The sequence below is a fragment of the Pseudorasbora parva genome, chromosome 1 (genome assembly GCF_024679245.1).
Source record: "Pseudorasbora parva isolate DD20220531a chromosome 1, ASM2467924v1, whole genome shotgun sequence".
Taxonomy (NCBI): Eukaryota; Metazoa; Chordata; class Actinopteri; order Cypriniformes; family Gobionidae; genus Pseudorasbora; species Pseudorasbora parva.
In genome coordinates this window covers 62,952,814-62,974,509 of record NC_090172.1, presented here as the reverse complement: position 1 = coordinate 62,974,509, position 21,696 = coordinate 62,952,814, and the positions used below count along the sequence as shown (strand labels likewise).

The following is a 21,696-nucleotide window of genomic DNA, read 5'->3' as shown; positions in this document are numbered from 1 at the left end:
GTGCATAAAAAGACTCCAAAAATGAAGTATTTTAACTTCATAATTAAATACAAAATGGGGAGAGCAATAGAAGCAATGAAACAAACAAAGCCAACAACCTGGCTTTCATATAGCTCAAACAGTAGAGCATTGTGCTAGCAACGCAAAGGTCATGGGTTCGATTCCCAGGTAGAGCAAGATGTAAAAATGTGTACCTTGAATGCAATGTAAGTCGCTTTGGATAAGAAAATGCGTAAATGTAAGGCCAACAACCTGTAAGAAGTGTCAGTTAATTAGCACAGTACACAATTCTTTTTTTTTTTTTTTTTTTTTTTTTTTGTTTGTTTGGGACAAACAAACTAAAATTAATGGATAGTTAAGTGCTATTCTGTATTGGTCAGGTGCAATTGGAAGAGATGTCTTAAGATGTTTTTTAAAAATGGCTACAGACTCTGCAGCACGAATTGAGATCGGCAGGTCATTCCACCAGGTGGGAACGGTCCAGGAAAATGTCCGTGAGAGCGATTTCATGCCTCTTTGGGATGGAACCACGAGGCGCCGCTCACTCGCAGTACGCAAGCTTCTGGAGGGTGTGTAAGTCTGAGCAAGTGAGTTTAGGTTTATTGGAGCAGAGCCAGTGGTTGTTTTGTTCATGGCTTTACAGCGCTAATGTTTAGTAAACCCTGACAGTATTTTAATGCCAAAAGCAGGTTTGTATGGCGCTAGAAATATGACAAAATGATCTGAATTTGAATTGTATAAATCTGAATTATTGACAAGTGTAATCTAACAAAATTGAATATTATGTTGCATTTTACATAGTACTGAATTGATTTTTTTAAATGTTAAATATGTAAAATTTGAAATTAAACACATCTGAAACATTCTAAAATTCTGATCATCAAATTCAATTTTCTAAAATTCAGATCATCAAATTCAACATTCAGTATTCAATACTACATTCAGTAAATGTGATTTTCAGACGTCTGTATTCAGTTTCAGTGTTTTGCTTCATCAAATAGTTTTGAACAAAAGAACAGAGAGAATTAAACAGAACAATCCCTCAAAAGAGGAGTGAGAACCAAAACATCTGCGAGTGAAAGACTCTTGTGTGATCGTGATCATGTAGAGAGAGTTTAGGAGGGCGATAATACTCAACTCACCCGTCACCGAGAGAGAAACAGCAGAGCCTTCTTGTGATGAAACTGATCTTCCATTAATGTGTCCTCTACACCAGTACTGACCCCGATCAGATGTAAGAGCTTCACCAATACTGAGAGTGTCTCTGTCTACAGTGTAACGCTCAGACGTCTGTAACTTTACTCTGTCTTTATACCACTCATATCTCCAGTCACTGTGATCAGACTCTATCACACACGTCAGATGGACTGTCTCTCCAGTGAACACAGATCTGGCTGGAGTCACTACTACTTGTAGTGTATTACTTTTGAGTTACTTTCACCAAAATAACTTCAGAAGTAGCTCTTAACATGCTAAGATGTAGGCAGAGAGCATTTTAGATCCAGTAGAAGGCGATATGATGAACCATAATGACTGTGGGCTATCCAGGCTAACAATAGAGAATTGGCTCAAGACAATGCAAGAAATCATGACAGACAGAATCACAAACGATCCAATTCTGTTTTTGTAGAGGTAAAGTGATTATCTGGCAATATCTGGGAATAGCTTCTGTTCATAGACACAACAGAACTGTGTGTTATGACAATATGCGCATTTGTTCTTTTCTTATTGTTGCGATAGAATTGTATTTCATAGGTTGCATTTGACTGCATTTACATTTGGCTATTAGCCTACGTTCTTGTCCTTATCTGTGATAAACTCTAAGGAATGCGCATCCATCTCGCGAATGTACAGCTTGTGACGGTGACATTTTCCCACCGGTTAATCAAAGTGTGATGTGACCACATCGGTAATAACGGTATTACCGCACAGGCATTAATAACGGGAGCGGATGCAAAGCGAGTGCTTTCAATGAATTCCTATAAAAGTTAAGCTTCCATATGAACTGAAAACGCCAGTGCGCGCACACCGTGAATGACAGCTCGTCAGTAAATGTGCGGCCAAGCAGATTTTAGTTTCGGTTTAGAATTAGCCTATTATTCTTAATAAAAAACACAACACAATGACTAACTCCCTTTATTAGGCGCTTTTACATTTTACATTTCACTGAAACCAAATCTTCCGTGATCATCTGTTAGCTCAAGATCTGACTCCTGATGCGACGCTCATTCGGATCATATAGCAGACAACTTCAGTGTTTATTTGAACGGCCTGTCCTCTAACTGAACTAAATTACTTTAATACTATAAAAAAATCAAAACCACGGTGTGCAGTAGTCTTATTCTGTCATCTTCACCCAAGTGTTAAGTTTGGCTCAGTAGCGCGCGCCTCGTCTCTCGTCCGTTCTTCTACGCGCTCGCCGTTGTGCTATTTTATACGACAGAGCCTTTAAACCATAGACATCATATACGTAGACGCCCCATGATGTGCTGGAGCATGATCCAGCGTCGCCGCCATATTGGTTGGGTCTCTCTACCCAACGCTAGCATTCAGAGCCAATGGAGAGCGAGCAATTATGCCTGTATTTTATGCAGCTTACGGTTGCAATAACGCAATATTGATACCAGATCGCATGGGATTACATTTCACAAGTAAGACTGAACAATAATTTAGGTTATTTTACAATTTATACATTATCATTTCATGCTTGTGTCATTTGTGGTGTCTGTAGGCCTATTTCACAAAGTAAGGCTGCAACACATCGCTAAATTAACTATCCTGGAGTTACAGAGGGCAAGCATACGCAAGAAGCTGTGCAGAACAGTTCTTTTTAAAGGATTTTAGCTCCCCAGTCCCAGTTGCAAGCCTGACAGGGTAATGTAAGATGCTGGAATGACCTGGAGTTATAACGTTTACTTTAGGACTTTAAAAAAATAATAATTCTGAGCTGGTACAGTATATATGGGAGCTTGTATGTGTTACAGAAGGTGAGTGAGTATAGATGAATCGCGTTTACAGTCAAAAGCCATAAAACACGGCGTTTAAAACAGTATTTGCGCTGCAAAATACGCCGTTGTGATTACAAACGCGTAAAAAACGCGTGAAAAACATCAAGGACGCCGTATTTTACGGCGTTTTAGTGTGCCTGAAAAGCGTCGCTTTTTACGCCGTTCAGCTTGCCATATGACGGCGGAAGAAATGCCGCTTTGGTTGCACAGAGCACGCGTTATTTACGGCGTTTTGCTTGTAGTATAATGAGCCACACCCAGCGATTTTCACAGCCAGGCATTTTAAACTGTTCTCACCCAATCCATGATGAACTAAGTCAGACCAGACAAGTTCAGCACGGATCATTTTAGCCAAAGGAGTGCCTTTGATAGGGTATTTTCATCTACAATAGCCTATAACTCTTTGGATATTTTCATCTTTACTAACATTAAACATTAGACAAGATCACAACTCATTATCATACTTTAATATAACTTTTGCTAAGACTTCATATTCAGCAATTATCCTACCCCCTAGCCTATTCAACTTGTTACACACTTGTCACGTTAGAATAGCCTAAATAACTGGATGTAATCTTTCCAAAACGAGAAATCATCACTATTATAAAAGAACCCGTCCCAGATAGTGCTTACAAGCGGCGCAGCAGTCGATATAGTGTCTGACTCCATAGCGACCGAAATGATCGCCGGTTCGTGTCCCGCTCTTTACAGGTCTGGTTTGAAAGAGTTTAGCCCATTTGCTAAATAAGATATAGGCTATTTTAGTTGACCCTCACTCTAGAAATAATCCTTTAAAATGAATGATATTCAGAACAGAACAAGAATGATATATATATATATATGACAAAAACAATACAAATATATAATGAAATCTGAAGGGTGCAGTATGTGCTTTACCGATATGGGGCGCCGTTTGTAAAGAGTCTCAGGCTGAAAATAACAGCAACATTTTATCACATTTAGCTACAAACAATGTTTAAAAAACTGGTATGAAATTTTGACGGTCACATTTTAGCACATTTACAACAATATTTATCAACTTAGAGATATTTTAAATAGTTAAATCTAAATATTAAATGTTACAACTAAATGTTAAATGTTAAATCTAAATGCTAAATCTAAATCTAAATGTTAAATCTAAATCTAAATGTTCAATCTAAATGTTAAATCTAAATCTAAATGTTAAATCTAAATGTTAAATCTAAATGTTAAATCTAAATCTAAATGTTAAATCTAAATCTAAATGTTTAATCTAAATGTTAAATCTAAATCTAAATGTTAAATCTAAATGTTAAATCTAAATGTTAAATCTAAATGTTAAATCTAAATATAAATGTTAAATATAAATGTTAAATCTAAATCCAAATGTTAAATCTAAATGTTAAATCTAAATTTTAAATCTAAATCTAAATGTTAAATCTAAATCTAAATGTTAAATCTAAATCTAAATGTTAAATCTAAATGTTAAATCTAAATTTTAAATCTAAATCTAAATGTTAAATCTAAATCTAAATGTTAAATCTAAATGTTAAATCTCAATCTAAATTTTTGATTTAAATGTTAAATCTAAATATCAATGTTAAAAATAAATGTTAAATCTAAATCTAAATGTTAAATCTAAATGTTAAATCTAAATCTAAATCTAAATGTTGAAGCTAAATGTTTCGGGTCAAACTAAATATTTAACTAATATGCAAATTCAAAATGCCGAGAACCGGAAGTGCCAAAATAAAAGCTCGAAGAGGTCAGTATAGCATCGTGTCAAATGACTAACGAATACAAATAATTGACTGGAAATTGACTCTTGGACATGGATTATCGTCATAATAACTACCTAAATAATAAACACTTTTGGAGAAACTGTATTTGAAGAGTAAGTTAGGCTAGTGTCACTTTTATGAAAAGTGCGGGACTTATGATGACCTGTAGTCATAATAGCAGCCACGAGGGGTCTCAGTTTGACTGAATGTTATGTCTTCACTCATCATGCCATCACTCTCTATCACCTTCGCATGCTTAAACGCCACAAGAGCCCATTTCCCCGCCAGCCCCTGACCAGGTACGGCTGTCGTTCAAGATGTCCAACGATTCGGCGTTAGCCGAGAGCATCGGTACATAACATTCAGTCAAAGTGAGACCCCTCGTGGCTGCTATTATGACCATAAATATTATCTCCAAAAGTGTTTATTATTTAGGTAGTTATTATGACGATAATCCATGTCCAAGAGTCAATTTCCAGTCAATTATTTGTATTCGTTAGTCATTTGACACGATGCTATACTGACCTCTTCGAGCTTTTATTTTGGCACTTCCGGTTCTCGGCATTTTGAATTTGCATATTAGTTAAATATTTAGTTTGACCCGAAACATTTAGCTTCAACATTTAGATTTAGATTTAGATTTAACATTTATATTTAACATTTATATTTAGATTTAACATTTATATTTAACATTGATATTTAGATTTAACATTTAAATTAAAAATTTAGATTTAGATTTAACATTTAGATTTAACATTTAGATTTAAATTTAGATTTAACATTTAGATTTAGATTTAACGTTTAGATTCAACATTTAGATTTAACGTTTAGATTTAACATTTAGATTTAGATTTAATATTTAGATTTAACATTTAGATTTAACATTTAGATTTAGATTTAATATTTAGATTTAACATTTAGATTTGGATTTAACATTTAGATTTAACATTTAGTTTTAGATTTAACATTTAGATTTAGATTTAACATTTAGATTTAACATTTAGATTTAGATTTAGATTTAACATTTAGATTTAGATTTAACATTTATATTTAGATTTAACATTTATATTTAGATTTAACATTTAGATTTAACATTTAGATTTATATTTATATTTAACATTTATATTTATATTTAACATTTAATATTTAGTTGTAACATTTAATATTTAGATTTAACCATTTAAAATATCTCCAAGTTGATAAATATTGTTGTAAATGTGCTAAAAAGTGACCGTCAAAAATCCATACCAGTTTTTTTAAACATTGTTTGTAGCTAAATGTGACAAAATGCTGCTGTTATTTTCAGCGTGAGCCGCTTTACAAACGGCGCCCCATATACCGACACAACATAAATACTCAAAGAACATTAGCATTTAGAGAAAGGCAATTTTAGACTGCATTTCTATTTTACACACTTTTATGAAATGTCAATATTTTCAATCTAATGCTTTTATAAGACTTGAGTCTGTGATGTAGTCGTACAAATAATTAACCATGTGCAGAACTTTTCAACACAAGTTTTTATTTCTCAAATAATAAAAACCAACAGAGAATGCTTTTGCTGCAAAGTGAGCTAAAATCATAAACTATAATAAAATATAACTATGTTTTTAACCTCGCTATTATACCCTGGACATTATTATAATAATAACTAGAATATACATTTCCTGAAGAAAATCTGAGTGGTGGTTGCCGTGTGCAGCTTCACTGCTGGCATGTTTTTAGCATGATGCTAACACAATAACTATGTTGTAAGCATGTTTTTAGCAAATATGTTAACATTATTACATGTTGCTGTCATAATGTTAACACAATTAACATGCTGCTTACATAATTTTACCATCATTAGCATGTTGTTAATGTTATGATAGCACATTTTCATTTGTTTTTATCATAATTTTTACCATAAGTTAATTGTTATTAGCATGTAGCTATTCACTGCTAGCATGTTTAGCATGTTGAAAGTCCAGTTTGCTAACATGAGTCAAAAGGCCTCAATACGATGTTCTGATTCAGAGTTATAGGTGTTGTTAAACTGTTGCTAGGGTACTGTGTTTGGTTGCTATGTAGTGACTTGACAGCTGCCAATGACGATACTCCAAAAAATCTCTGCCAGTATAAATTATACAATCCAACCCCTATGCCTCTGACATTCAGATTAGAAGATATCGCTCTTTGGGTTTGGGTTGCTAGGGTGATCGGCATTGGTTGCTAGGGCGTAGATAGGAAGTGCTGAAGGTGACTTGTGATTGGCTGTTTGCTGCCTCAAGTCAAATGAGCCCACCCTTATGTTTCTATAACACTTCTATCCAAAGATTATCTCTTGATCTCTTTCAATGGTAGTCTATGGAAGTTGTTGCTAGGGTGCTCTAAATGGTTGCTATGGCGTGGCCTGAATCACTATCTCATGATGCTGAGATAGTGATTGGTTGAGTAAATGAGCCGGCCCCTCTCCTGCACTTATGACCAATCAGAAGTGATTGTGTGTTTAAGAGCCGGTCGTTTCGGTGTGACTGAATATGATCGACATAAAGAGCTGAGCCGGAAGAACGTCATCAGCAACGCACTTCATGTTTCTTTTCTCCTCATGTTTTCCTGCTGATGGAAATGACGGAGAACTCGAATCCCTCCAAACGGCTCTTTGCTATTTTTACATTCATAATCATCAGGCTACTCGTGCCGGTGCTGTGTGTGTGCTGGAGCATGAGGCATATATTCCTTCCTCAAGGAGTCAAACCATGAAACGAACTGAACAAAGGCAAAGGGTTTTTATATTTTTAAATGATACTCAGCCCTACTAGAAAGGCATAATTTGTATATAATGCTATAAAAAATATCCTAATAAAAAAAAATTGTGACACACAAGACGTGCAGTTCTGCATCTGAAGACAAAAATAATGACCAAGAATTGCTTTGTTCCTCTAATAATAACAGAAGCGGCTGATGCAGAAGATTATAAGTGTTGAAATATGGATTATCATCAGACAGATGTGAATATGAAGACTCACCTGATACAGTCAGTGTAACAGCATCACTGCGCTGAGAGCGTTGAGTCTTCATCTGTCCTGTACAGGTGTATTTACCGCTGTGAGAGTCTTCAACTCCGCTGATGATCAACTCTCGTGTTGAGGTTCGGCTGACAGTGTTTTTATTCCAGCTGTTGGTTTCCTCTATTTCCCATCTGTATGTCCACTCAGTGTCTCCTCCTCCCGGTATGACACATGTGAGAGTGACTGTCTCTCCTCTGAACACTCGCTGATCCGGCTTCATTATCACTTCAGGTTTTGGTCTCTCTGTATTAATACACATATGAGTAATTATTGACTGAAACATCATCAGTCTCATGATCACTGTTATCAACTCAAAACCTCCTAATACAGTGTTCGTCTCATCAGAAATTAAAGATCTAGATTTCTTGCAGTTTTTATTGTATACGTCAAAATTGCTTGTAATTTCTGATCATCTTTTTAATAAACTAATCACTGGAAACATCGTGTCATACACAACATTCATGAGACTGAGTGTTATTTTCTATTTACACAGAATTTCAGCTTGTACAACATTTACAATTCTCAAACTATTTAAGAGTGTAAAATATTACTGAATTAAACATGCAGTGAGGTCATGTGACGATGTTAAAGGAACTGTATGTAAGAAATGTATTTTAATGAATCCTAAAATGGCTCTGATAATCTCAAACACTTCTATCACTGGCATCAGTAGTCCGGTCAGGATATTGTCATTTAAGAGTTGTTATCGCAGCCCTCAGCTGATGTTGATGATGTCATGTTGTGTTTTTCACTTCCTTTAAATAATATATTGTTGTATAATGTGTTCTGTTATGAAGGCCGATATAATACAGTTTACACTGAGCTGCATTAAGTACGGCAGTAGTTCAGTCTGAACAGTCTCTTGATTGTATTTGTGATCATAGAGAGTTTAGGAGGGCGATAATACTCAACTCACCCGTCACAGAGAGATAAACAGCAGAGCCTTCTAGTGATGAGTTTGGTCTTCCATCTCTCTGTCCTCTACACCAGTACTGACCCTGATCAGATGTAAGAGCTTCACCAATACTGAGAGTGTCTCCGTCTACAGTGTAACGTTGATGATCTTTTAACATCACATTACTGTCTCTACGGTCTTTATACCACTCATATCTCCAGTCACTGAGATCAGACTCTATCACACACGTCAGATGGACTGTCTCTCCAGTGAACACAGATCTGTCTGGAGTCACAGTCAGTGTAGATGTGGGTAAAGCTGAGAAGAAACACAAACACAAAGTGACTCGGTCTGACCCATTGTGTTAATCTTAATGTGTTTGGTGATAGAATATACACAGTAGTTCAGATAATTGCTATTTTCACCAATAAATAGCAAATAGATTATATTATATTTGAACTAAGTGAAAATAATATTTTCTTAGCGATAGGTGATATTTCACTAAGTGCAAATAGCTGTAGATTATATTTACTAAGTGAAAATAGTGATATATTATATTTACACCATAAAAGTAGCCACACTGCAATAATAACTGTAAATGATTATATTTATTTAAATTATTAAATGGATGTCGCCTTAGTGTAGTATACAATTACAAATCTTTTAGCTAAAAATATGGAAGATATCACTGATTCTGAAAAAAACTGAACTTGCTAAACTACAATACCAATTAGATAAAATTGATAAAAATAAAGCTGAGGGAGCCTAAATTAGATCACGCAGAAAGTGGCTTGAGGAAAGTGAGTAAAGTTCTGCATACTTCTTTAGACTAGAAAGGGAGCAAGCCAAAAAAATATATAATTAAACTCACAATTGATGGAACATTAAGTGAAGATCAGAAACTTATCGCAAAGTATTGTGCTCATTTCTATAGTGATTTATATATGTCCAAATTTTGCCACCAAGATGCAGATGATTTGTTCGAGTCTCTCCAGAATACACCACAGTTGAATATGGTAGATAAAGCCTTCTGTGACGCCCCTATTAACCTGAAATAAATTGTTGACGCTATTAATTTGTTAAAAAATGGAAAATCTCCAGGAAATGATGGACTCACCTCAGAGTTTTACAAATTATTCAATAAAAAATAGCACATTTCTATTAGAGGTTTTTAAGGAAAGCATAGTGAGAACAACTCTTCCCCCCACTTTATGTCAGGGAATCATCACCCTAATCCCAAAGCCAAACAAAGATCCCCATCTCATAGATAATTGGCGTCCAATCTCCTTGCTAAATAATGACTACAAAATTATAGCTTTAGTTCTGGCTAAAAGATTAAAATGTATTTTAAACTCCATTATTGATGAAACACGGTGCTTTATTTTATTTCTAGATTATTATAAAGCGTTTGATACACTACACTCTAAAAAATGCTGGGTTGTTTTAACCCAATGTTGGGTCAAATATGGACTAACTCAGCAATTGGGTTGTTTTTAACCCAGTGATTGGGTTGTTTTAATCCTGCGGTTGGGTTAAATATTTGCTTAAGACAACCCAATCGCTGGGTTAAAACAACCCAATTGCTGGGTTAGTCCATATTTGACCCAACATTGGGTTAAAACAACCCAGCATTTTTTAGAGTGTAGAACATGAATTTCTGTTTCAAGCACTGCACAAAATTGCCTTTGGGGATCCTTATTGTAATATGGTGAAAATGCTATATGTGAATAGCAATAGCTCAATTAAGTTAAGTAATAGTACCTCGCCCAGATTCTCCTTAAAAAGGGGTGTTAGACAGGGATGTCCAGTCTCTCCCTACCTTTTCTTAATTGCGACACAATTTCTAAGTTCATATATCAAAGCAAGTCATCTAAAAGGCATACATATTGGAAATACTGAGATAATAATTAGTCAGCTAGCAGATGATACTGCTCTGTTCTTAGAAGACTCTCTCCAAATACCAATAGCCCTAAATATTCTCCAGTGTTTCTCGAAAGCTTCAGGCTTACACCTTAATCTTAATAAGTGTGAACTACTCCCAGTTAAAACCAGTATGGCTTTTTCGATTAATGGTATTGCAGTTAAAAATTGTGTTACATATTTGGGAATACAGATAACTAAAGATAATCAAAGATGCTCTACAAATTTTAACTCAATTGTTATAAAAAAAAAAAGGTTTAATTGCTGGCTACAGAGAGACCTCTCTCTGAAAGGCAGAGGTCTGCTGGTTAAATCAGAGGGCCTCTCTCGCCTTACTTATGCCGCTCAGTCACTGTACATTAACAAACCCACATGTAAATTAATCAACGGAATCTTGTCTAAATTGTTATGGAAAAACAAGCCCCATTATTTGAAGAAGTCAGTCATAGTAAATTCCCAAAATAAGGGTGGATTAAATTTCATTGATTTTAATTCATTGAATAACACAATTAAAATAAACTGGCTTAACCGATTCCTAAGAAATCCCTCCTCTATTTGGAATATTTTCCCTGAATTTATCTTCTCGCACCTTGGTGGCACAAAGTTTGTCTTAATGTGTAATTAGGATGTCCAAAAACTCCCTGTAAAACTCTCTAACTTTCACCAGCAAGTTCTTCTGGCATGGACACTTATTTACAAACATAATTTTTCTCCCCACCGGTGTTACATATAGAACAATAGAAATATTCTGTTTAAGAATAAATCTTTGCTCTATAATCAATGGTTCAGTAATGGAATATTTCATGTTAGCCAGCTCTTTAACAAGGAGGGTCTACTCTACACAGAATTTCTCTCAGAATATAATATACCTGTGACTCCTAAAGAGTTTGCCACTGTTATGGATGCTATTCCATCTGGCATCTGCATGCTTTTCAGAAATAATACTCTCTCTTTAGGAATAACATCTTTTCCTGAACCTGTTAACACATCTGTGGGTGACATGTTTTGCCGGCAAAAAAGGGAGAAATTATAAAATAAGAGCTCTGTTCCTTGAGAACATTGTCTCTGCCCCACCTGCAGGTTCATATTGGAACAACCTCTTTGACAATTTAAATTGGGAAAATATATGGTCTATTCAAAACAGATTTCTCCTTACCAACAAAGTTAAAGAAGTATCTTTCAAATTACTTCATAACATTTATCCTGTCAAACACTTTCTTAAAAACAAATTTAGATCTAATTTTGACTCCAAATGTTCCTTTTGCCAGGATGACAATGAAACTCTTGTTCATTTATTTTGGTTGTGCAATTATACTTCCCAGCTCTGGAAAGATGTTAGTTTGTTTATCTCAAATAATATTTTACAAGGGTTTTCAATGAACCTCAAATTTGTTTTAAGCAGATTCAAATGCCTGTTTCATAATAAACCTAATTCTTTTTCTATGTAGATTTTACATTCGTAAATGCAAATTTACAAATTGTAAACCTGTCTTTATAGTATTATTACAAGAAAAAAAAAGCTCTTAGAACAATGACAGTTTGCACAGCCTACAAACTTTTCACTGTACTCAACCTGTAATTGTCCTTTAATTTGTGTAATGCCCTCTTTTCTCCTTTTTGTGGTATTTTTCTTTACTTGAACTATCGTATTGCTTAGCCTGTTTTTTTGTTTTTCTTTTTTCCTTCTCTTTTTTTCTTTTTTATTTTTTTTTATTTTGTAATCATTGTTTTGTTCTGATTTTGTACCATAGTGCAAACTGAATGTTCAAATAAAGCATTTAAAAAAATAAAAATAAAAAAATAGCTGTGCGCTCGTCATTCTTTAGCTCCGCCCACACGCCTCCAGCCGCTCGTTTTTTTCCGGAAAGACTCGGTACAGTCTATATTTCTTTTATAAATATAATAAAACTAAAGACTTTTCGGAGATATGAAGGATGCAATACTACTCTATAGGTACTCAAGATTGACATGAGATTGACTGAAACTGAGTGCCCCCCCCCCCCCCCCCCCCCCTAATGCAAAGAGGGGAGGGGAAAAAACGTGATCCGGAAATGACTACATTGAATAGAGAGCTCAGGAGAGAACAACGCGCAAATATCAGATGGAGACGAACAGGACAGTCGTCAGTGACGCAGACCCAGGTGAAAGCAAAACGCCGTTGTTAACCGCTGGTAGTATGGAAATACTTTGGATATAGAAAAAAAATAATGCAGTGTTGTCCTGGAGGATATCAAATTTGCACAAAATGTGGATGCAAATGAAGAAACACAGAACATGTTCGGGAACACATCGCTCTGTGCAGATAAAGGTATGGTTATAACTTAGCCGAATGATTTCTGTCACCCAGAGTTCTCTTTCGCAGTTTTTTTTTTATATAGCCCAACAAAAAGGTCTGTATCTGATATTTAAAATAATATTGCTTGATCTCAGCCAGTGGGTCATTTGTTTAATCAACATATATCATATCGCAATTCCATAGCGTAACGTTAAATCATAAGGGATGACATATGAGAGTATGGCCTGTAATGCAGCTTTGAAATGATTTGAATTGTGAACGCAACTTTAGCCTAAGTTACAGTACTAAACAGTTTTACTGGACTTAAAAGGTGCAAGTACAAGAGTCCTTCTACTGAGAGAAGCAATGAAGAATTTCCAGATGTGTTTACATTATTTGTGGCGTAACGTTACGCATATGCGGTTCAGAAATCATAAATCTGTAATATATCGGCTATGAATAATAAATAAATAAAGACAAATTATAAAGACACATTTTGGGTAAGCTGTTTATTTTCATTGAGGTTTCAGTTCACCTTCACCTGTTGTTTCCAGGCTGGTAAACAAAAAAATTACACGTCATTTGAGGGTTTTTTCCCCCACGCAGTTCATGAGAGCGGCTATAGCAGTCCACAACACTGCAAGCGTACACCATTAGAATGGGTTTTTAACTACTTATACGGTCCGATAGGAACGGGGCTCGTCAAATTTATCACCTGAATCTCCTTGGAAAAAATGGAATGAGGTTGAATCAGTGTTGTTGGCAACGGTGATCGGGGGAGAGGATGATCTCGGGCCAGAGGCGAGCATAAAAACACAATTAGTCGCGCTGGCCCCTAGTGGAGATCACCTCTCACCGTTCCAACTCGCTGATTTATCTAAGTTACAGGCGGAGTTTGCCGACGTGTTCTCGCCCCTACCGGGATTCAGCACCATATCGAGACCGAGCCGGGCGTGGTAGTTCGTAGCCGGCCGTATAGATTACCTGAACACAAGAAAAAAGTGGTTCAGGAAGAATTGGGTGCAATGCTTGATATGGGAGTAATAGAGGAGTCCAACAGTGACTGGGCGAGCCCGATAGTTTTGGTTCCTAAAACCGACGGCTCGGTCAGGTTCATCGAGAGCGTTCTGGCCAGCTGCACCTGACCCCCATCATGTCCTTCTACAGAGGCACCATCGAGAGCGTTCTGGCCAGCTGCACCTGACCCCCATCATGTCCTTCTACAGAGGCACCATCGAGAGCGTTCTGGCCAGCTGCACCTGACCCCCATCATGTCCTTCTACAGAGGCACCATCGAGAGCGTTCTGGCCAGCTGCACCTGACCCCCATCATGTCCTTCTACAGAGGCACCATCGAGAGCGTTCTGGCCAGCTGCACCTGAACCCCATCATGTCCTTCTACAGAGGCACCATCGAGAGCGTTCTGGCCAGCTGCACCCGAACCCCATCATGTCCTTCTACAGAGGCACCATCGAGAGCGTTCTGGCCAGCTGCACCTGACCCCCATCATGTCCTTCTACAGAGGCACCATCGAGAGCGTTCTGGCCAGCTGCACCCGAACCCCATCATGTCCTTCTACAGAGGCACCATCGAGAGCGTCATGGAGTTAGGATGATTCTAAGAGCCCATGAACTTTTGGGGCCTCCAGAGATCGTTTTATTAGTAGTAACAGTACTAGTAGTAATGAAATATAAATTGTAAATGTATTATCTACCAGAGTAACAAATAAAACAAAATGATGTCTTATTTCTGCAATTCTAGCAAAACAATCTCTCCTCCATTTACTGGATGGTTCCGTCCTGATCCGCGTATCCTACAATCACTGAGTGAGAACAGATGGTTAACTGTCAAATTAGAGATGTCTTCACACTCGACAACAAACTATACCTCAAACCTCAAACCCGACGCTACAGCGATAGTCTATTCATTAGGTTACGTTTTTCACCACTGAAAATAAAAAGAATGTCATTTTGTTTTTTGTAAATTTTACTAATAATAATCTAAAAAATAATCAAATAGATTCAAATAATCAAAAAAAAAAATTGGCCGTGGGCTTAATGTTCACAGCTGCTGAGTGTGAATTCCAGCACAACACTTCAGTTAACAGTCACAAAGTGCAGGATGAGATGTGTAAGTTCACTAAACAGCTGCGTTACGAGAGAAGTTTGCAAAGACCGCATCAACCAAAGCTCATTAGAGACTGAGAAGGGGAATATGCAGGTCAGGAAGAAGGAGAGGCTGATGGAGATGAGAAGCAGCTATTGTGCTTTTTAACACAGATATAAACTACCGGTCAAAAGTCTGAGAACGGGAAGATTTATAAAATGTTTTTCTAAGAAGTATCTTCTGCTCACCAAGGTTACGTTTCTTTGATCAAAAATACAGCAAAAACATTATTATTGAGTAAAATTTTTACAATGTAATTTTCAGAGGTGGGTAGTAACGAATTACATTTACTTCGTTACATTTACTTGAGTACATTTTTTGTGTATACTTTTAGAGTATTTAAAAATGGGTACTTTTACTTTTACTCAAGTACATTTCTTGTGAAAAACTGTACTTTTACTTCGTTACATTCGGTGGCGTTCCTCCGCTACTGTCAATGGTGATAATTAATTATATATTTTAAAATAATGACTTGTTCGCAAGTCTCGCGACGTTGGAGAGGCTCCTTCGCGAGAAGTGGATACGCATCACCCGCATAAAATTAGCGCGCGTTTAGTCAGAAGATGGCCGAAGCAGAGGGAGATGTGTGTGAGCTACGGCAGATCACCCGTACGTGGCCTCAAGTTTAGCCTGTTTTCAGTCCAAGATGTCAAAAATAACAGTTTCATAATTTAATGCATGCTGTGTGCACCAAAATGAACTGACATCTCAGCATACAATAATTCCAGCTCCAACCTGAGAAAGCAGCGGTAAGTGTAACAATGATGCTTATATTTGAACACTATTAATGGTAATTTGGTAACTATGGGCACTTTTCCTTTATTGTAAATACTATTTCACACACTGTCCGAGTGTTTTCCTCATATGCGGTTTTGTGCAAGCATTGACAAATCGTTTGAATCCTCCAAACACACGTCCACAAACAAACGTTCACATCTGCACATTTACATATCTTTTTTTTCTCACAAAACGAGCAACCTCATTGGCAAAATGTTCCTGTGACAATGTTTTTGCAAACCACAAAATACGGACCAATACACACTGCAAGAATTCCAACAGAAATGAACACTGTAGGCAGAAAAATGCATTTTTTTTAGTCTATGGTTTGTAAACTAAAAAATTTTGAAGTTTGCGTCACAGCTCCATGTTCTGCTTTTCTGATTCACCAGACTTGCTCGATAGCTCAGCTGATACAGATTTGTATTTGCAATGCGAAAAGCTTGAGAACGAACCCCATGAAGAACGAGTCATGATAAGAGCTCAAAGACGAGTTCTAAACACAAGCTAAAAATACATGGACACAATTTTATTTGTCACATTTGCTTTTGTTAACACTTTCGGGTAGGTTTAGTGTGGGTGTACGTTAAAAACACAACGTAACAAAACATGTCAGATTCACGCAAATCTGTTCTGGAAAAAAATGAGCTTTTAGCGCCACCCAGTGGACATTTCACTTTGAAACTGTCGCAATATGTACGTATTGGTGCATATTTTGTGGTTTGCAAAAACGTTGCCATAGGTACTGATGAGATCAGGCTAAAAACGAAACAAATTGAATAGCCTAATGTGACATCTTGCATTTATACACATATCCGGACTAGGGATGTCAATTTTCACAAATTCCCATGACCGATCGTTGTTTAAATTAACGATCAATTAATCGATTAATCGTTAACCATAATACTGAAATATGCGTCTACAGCAGTGGCTTATAGCCGACAGCATGACAGTAGGCCTCACTGCATGAAAAAAGGTGTATCCGGACCCGTATACTCCTGTATACACTGCTGAAATTCGGAAGAATCCGGGAGTATACTGGCCGGATAGGTCAAATTCCATGGATCTGTATATATCCGTATACATCCGGAATGATACCAAATCGGATGTATGTTGTGGCCGTATACTTCCATGCTACAGCCATTTGTTGCCATGGCAATTAATCCCATCAGGTTTTTTCAGGAGACATTTTCACACCTCTGAGCAGCTTTGCCTCCCATCCCCTTATTGGCCCTTTAACTCAAACTGGATTGGTTGTTCTTTTAAAACCACTCCCAAAACCCAAACTGCTATTGGAGGACAGGGCACATTGAAAACCCAGTAAAGTGATTTTATTGGTTACTTTTAAAACTTAGCCCACCCAAGGCCTTATAGCTTAGTGATTTGATTGGTTATAGGTCAGCTATGCAGATACTGCTCATACACCATAAACCCCACCCCCCTCTCCCCCCAAAGGAAAAATACACACAAAAAACAATTTAGGAAAATATGGAATATTTATTGAGGTACATAAAACATTATCAAGAGCATTTTAAACAAGCAAAAGAATAGAATGGATAAACAAAAACAAGTGAACAAAATGTATTTAAAAGGGATGAAAATGTAAAGAACAAAAAATACAAAAATAAAGGCATTTAAAAGGAACAAATAAACAATATAAATATAACTATATAAAATAAACATAAGTTAAAATGAAAGGGTAAAAAAGGCATGAAAAATAAAATTAACACAACATATTAAAAGTTGGCGATATAAAGAAATAAATACACAGTGTATCTAAAATGTAACATTATAAAATGAGACAATGCAAAAATTTAAACATAAAATTAGAACCAGAATGTTATAAAAAAAGGTTATATAATATACATAGATGTTCTAAGTAAACAATAAAAATAAGTGAAAAAAAAAAAACTCCCAAAGAGCATTGTAAACATATTATAAAATGAATGGGGAAAAAAAAGTGAGCAAATTCTATTTAAAGGACAGCGATGTAAAGAAATAAGAGAAAAAAAATGCATATAATATATGTTCTAAGTAAACAATATATATAAGTGGAAACATTTCCAAAGAGCATTGTAAAAATACATTATAATGATGCACTGATGATGTGACGTGTAGCATGGGTCAGCCTCTAGTCTGGTTCGTGGCACTTGGCAGAGCGCAGACAACCGTAGTTCTGTTTGGTGGAGACCTCATCATCCACACTGGCCTTCCATCAACAACAGCATCATCTTTATCAGACATCTGCTCTATTGTTGCGGTCTCTCACAGGTCTCTTTCTGCGTTAGCTTGTACAACCTGGACCTGGTCTCCAGCAACTGCAAAACATGACAGTAATTTAACCACTAAAACACAGACTGTGTTTACATGTGCAACAATAATGCAACTATGTATTCTAAGAGTACGGTCTTAATCGCAGGAAGGTGCTCACATGACAGGAGCAGAACTCTTCACTCCAGTTTACATGCAATTTGCATTATTCACTAAAGAGTATGGTTATGTCACACTCAGATTTGATCAAAGTATTGGGTTTAATGTATAAGTTTAATTACAATATTGACAAAATCATATCTCCTAAACAGAAAATAAATGCTTAGCAAGTTTCTTAACTTACCCTTCACTTTCTTTGACGGTTCTTTGCCATGTTCTTCATAGTGTGTCTTTTTTTGGGCGTTTTCAGGCTGAGCCAAAGACTACTTCCTCCGTGGTGTCTCAATATGTCTTGCAACCTGCTGAATAAATCATTAATTATTGTAATACCAATAAAAGTAAGCAAAACAAAGCACACATGGTAAATATTAATATAAAATTACTTTAAAAAATAATACAATCTTTAAGATTACCTTTTACACATTCAGGGTCAACATCTGTAAAAGTTGTCCTTAATTCTTCAAAGGAAAATGGTCAAAGCGAGGTTGTGTGATGACTATTCTGGGGGGAAAAGTTGCAGTTATAATTAATGAAATTCGGTTTTGGCATTTCAAATCCATATGACGTTAGTAGTAGGTTAACCTAACATTTACAGTATACAATAAGCAGTCTTACCCAGTTTGTGGATCGTATTTGTGTGGGCTGTTCTCTGAATTGGGTTTCACACAAAGGCACCTTACAGATTCCTGTAAAGTTTGAAATTAAAATGCGTTTAAACGTATTCACAATCTGCAAGAACCACAATATTTTCAAGTTTGAATAAGATGGCCATCAAAGTAACCGCTGGAGACAAAACACATAACGTTATCAGGCTAACGTTAATTGTAAGCCAACTTTGGTTTACAGGCACATTATATAACAATAACTGAACTTACCTCACGTTGCGTGCCCTTTTAAATCTTTTCAGTGTTGTTAGGCTCTTCCTGTAAGTTAGTCCGTGCTGCTTATACTTTTGCTCGAGAGAATAAAGTCGCTGGAGAGCCTCTTGGAGAAGATCAGCCCGTTCATGTTGTGCAGATATTAAAGTAGTAAGCTGACGATATATAGCACTCTGGCCGGAGATCAGCTGCTTCATAAAGGCATTCAAAGTAACTGGGCTTGAGGCTGCTTGTCCTCCTCTGTTCAGTGGAGTAGAAAAACTAAGGTTCCTTTTACTCTCCATATTAAATCTGTCGAAAATGATCGATTCCAAATCTCAACCAAACACCACAAAAAAAACAACTATCAGTTCTCTGTCCTTCCGGAAACAATGCGGAGGTTTCAACTTTCGCGCGCATGAAACAATACACTACTATTGGGTGCGCCTCCGTCCCCACCTTTATTGTGAGTGGTTGATTTCAAACCTCAAACCGCCCCCTCTTTGGCGCGTGTTGTTTGCTTGCTAATCCCCACTCAAACCACGCCCTCGGTATGACGCGTCGCAGGTGTATCTTTAATTTGGTGAAAAAATATAATGCCGGACATAATTATCTATCAACATGGAAGGACAACCACCTGTTGATAATAATACGAGAAAGAGAGCTCGGCGGTTTTGCCACCACTGCAACGAGAATGTTTCACATGCATATTTTTATCTTCACAAAAAAAAGTTTTTTTTTCACAATGGAGCGATTACAGCTGAGACAAATCACAACACAGAGCTGGAAGTGAGTGCATGTGATGAACTTCATCCAGACGAAATGAGACCTGTGGACTGGGATGATGCTGGTATTCATTTTGGTAAGTTACTGAACATTTTTTTTTAATGTAAAACCAAATGACAAGTAAAATAAAATAGTGATCATCAGCAGTTGGTTTATATATTTACTGATGTCGTGCAACATTACACTGATGTTTATGATCTGCTTTGGTTAGAGTTGACACAATAGTGATTTGCTTGTTTTTTCCAGTATAGGCATAAGTCTTGTTAATACATTGTAACTTTTATTTATTACAAATTTGGTCATAGCTGTATTTCCTGAACATTTAAATCATGATGGGCCATTCCTAACAATAACTAAAGTTATTTGGATAAACTATTACGAATGGTCCATTAACATTTCTATGGCCCATCATGACCTGTACACTGTACTGTAAAGTGCATGATATGTGATTCTAAGGGATTTTAGTAAAAAGCTGATAACTTTAAGATAATGCTAGACAAATGCATAGCTCCAGCCATTAATCAATTGGTGTTGTGATGTTTCACTGTTTAAACTAAATCTTTGTATTTAGCTTATGTAAATTTGTGTGTAGCTAAAATCGTTGTATTGTTCTTTAATTGTTACAGAGGACATTGGAGACCAAGAGCAAGTTGATTTCTGCATATTTGAAGAAACCAAGCATTTACATGAGAACCAAGATTCGGCAGATCTGAAGGCAAGGCTCCTTACATTTAAATTGATGCACACAGACAGATGTGTATTGTTACACTTCTATTAATTTTTTCTAAAAAAAAAAAAAAAAACTCTAACAAATGTCTTTTTTTTTTTTTTTTTTTTTTTTGAAGAAGAAGAAGGCTTTCCTTGGAGCTCAGTGAAACGTCTTCAGATGATGACAGTGACCATGAAGAGCAACACGTCTTTACAGATGGTCAGCACAGTGAACATTTGTATTTTAAAGATGACAAACCTCAAGAAGATAATGACAATAGAGACAGCTCTGCTTTATTACTTGTAAAGCTATTAGCAATAATGCTTTTAACCTGGCAAGCATTGTTCAACATTTCCGACAATGCCATCACTGCACTGCTGCTATGCCTCAGACAACTGATGGCTCATTGGAAATATTCTCAGTGTTGATTGGTGTCTCCTGGGTTTGCCACTGTGGCCTTTGGCTTACTCAGTTGGGGACACTAAATTTATGATCAACGTTATTCAACTAAATATACAAATAAAATAAATTAATTAGGTCTTATTTAATTCTATAAACTATAATATTGATCTGCCAACATTGTTGACCCTACAGCCAACTAAAATTTTGTTGCAATACCAGTACGACAACTTCACTGAATATGCTGTCTGTCCAAAAAGATGATAAGCTTCAATGGCAAGGAATATCTGTACCCCAAACTAACTCAGTCATTAGAGACCTTGGTAAAAAAAGACCTGGGTTTTTTAAAAAGAGAGGCGTGGAGAGAAATACAAATTCTTGGACGAACCAGTCCTCGACCCAAATGCAGAGCTGCTTGCTGGAGTCATTAAGAGATTTCTTATAATCAGTGTTAAAAACTAACACACGTCCTATACGCCATGTTGTTGCAAAGGTTTCGTGGTTGCACCCTCATCCAGACAGATGTTTCTTTGGGAACCCTGTGGAGGTATGGGACACAGACTGATTGTGCAGCAGCGTTCCTACCTGTGGAACGTATTGCAGGGAGATGTGTACTAAGTACATACATTGTGCAGTTAAGTCAAACAAAAGAAAAGGTATCAGCC

The 21,696-nt window shown here is 36.4% G+C and overlaps 1 protein-coding gene and 1 long non-coding RNA gene across 3 annotated transcripts in view; both read right to left on the bottom strand.

The window, feature by feature from the left end:
- Positions 1-21,696, bottom strand: part of LOC137071707 (Fc receptor-like protein 5) — a 173,284-nt gene that overhangs the window by 68,956 nt on the left and 82,632 nt on the right. The gene's annotated exons all lie outside the window — the stretch shown is intronic.
- LOC137080227 (uncharacterized) lies at positions 17,821-19,234 on the bottom strand. 2 transcript variants are annotated; one of them, XR_010906107.1, is made up of 5 exons: positions 19,156-19,234; positions 18,896-18,966; positions 18,694-18,781; positions 18,465-18,582; positions 17,821-18,168 (listed from the first exon to the last, which is right to left on the bottom strand). It is a non-coding gene; the product is annotated as an uncharacterized lncRNA (long non-coding RNA). The 2 variants fall into 2 exon arrangements; XR_010906101.1 differs by lacking the exon at positions 19,156-19,234 and having other exon boundaries at positions 18,896-19,134.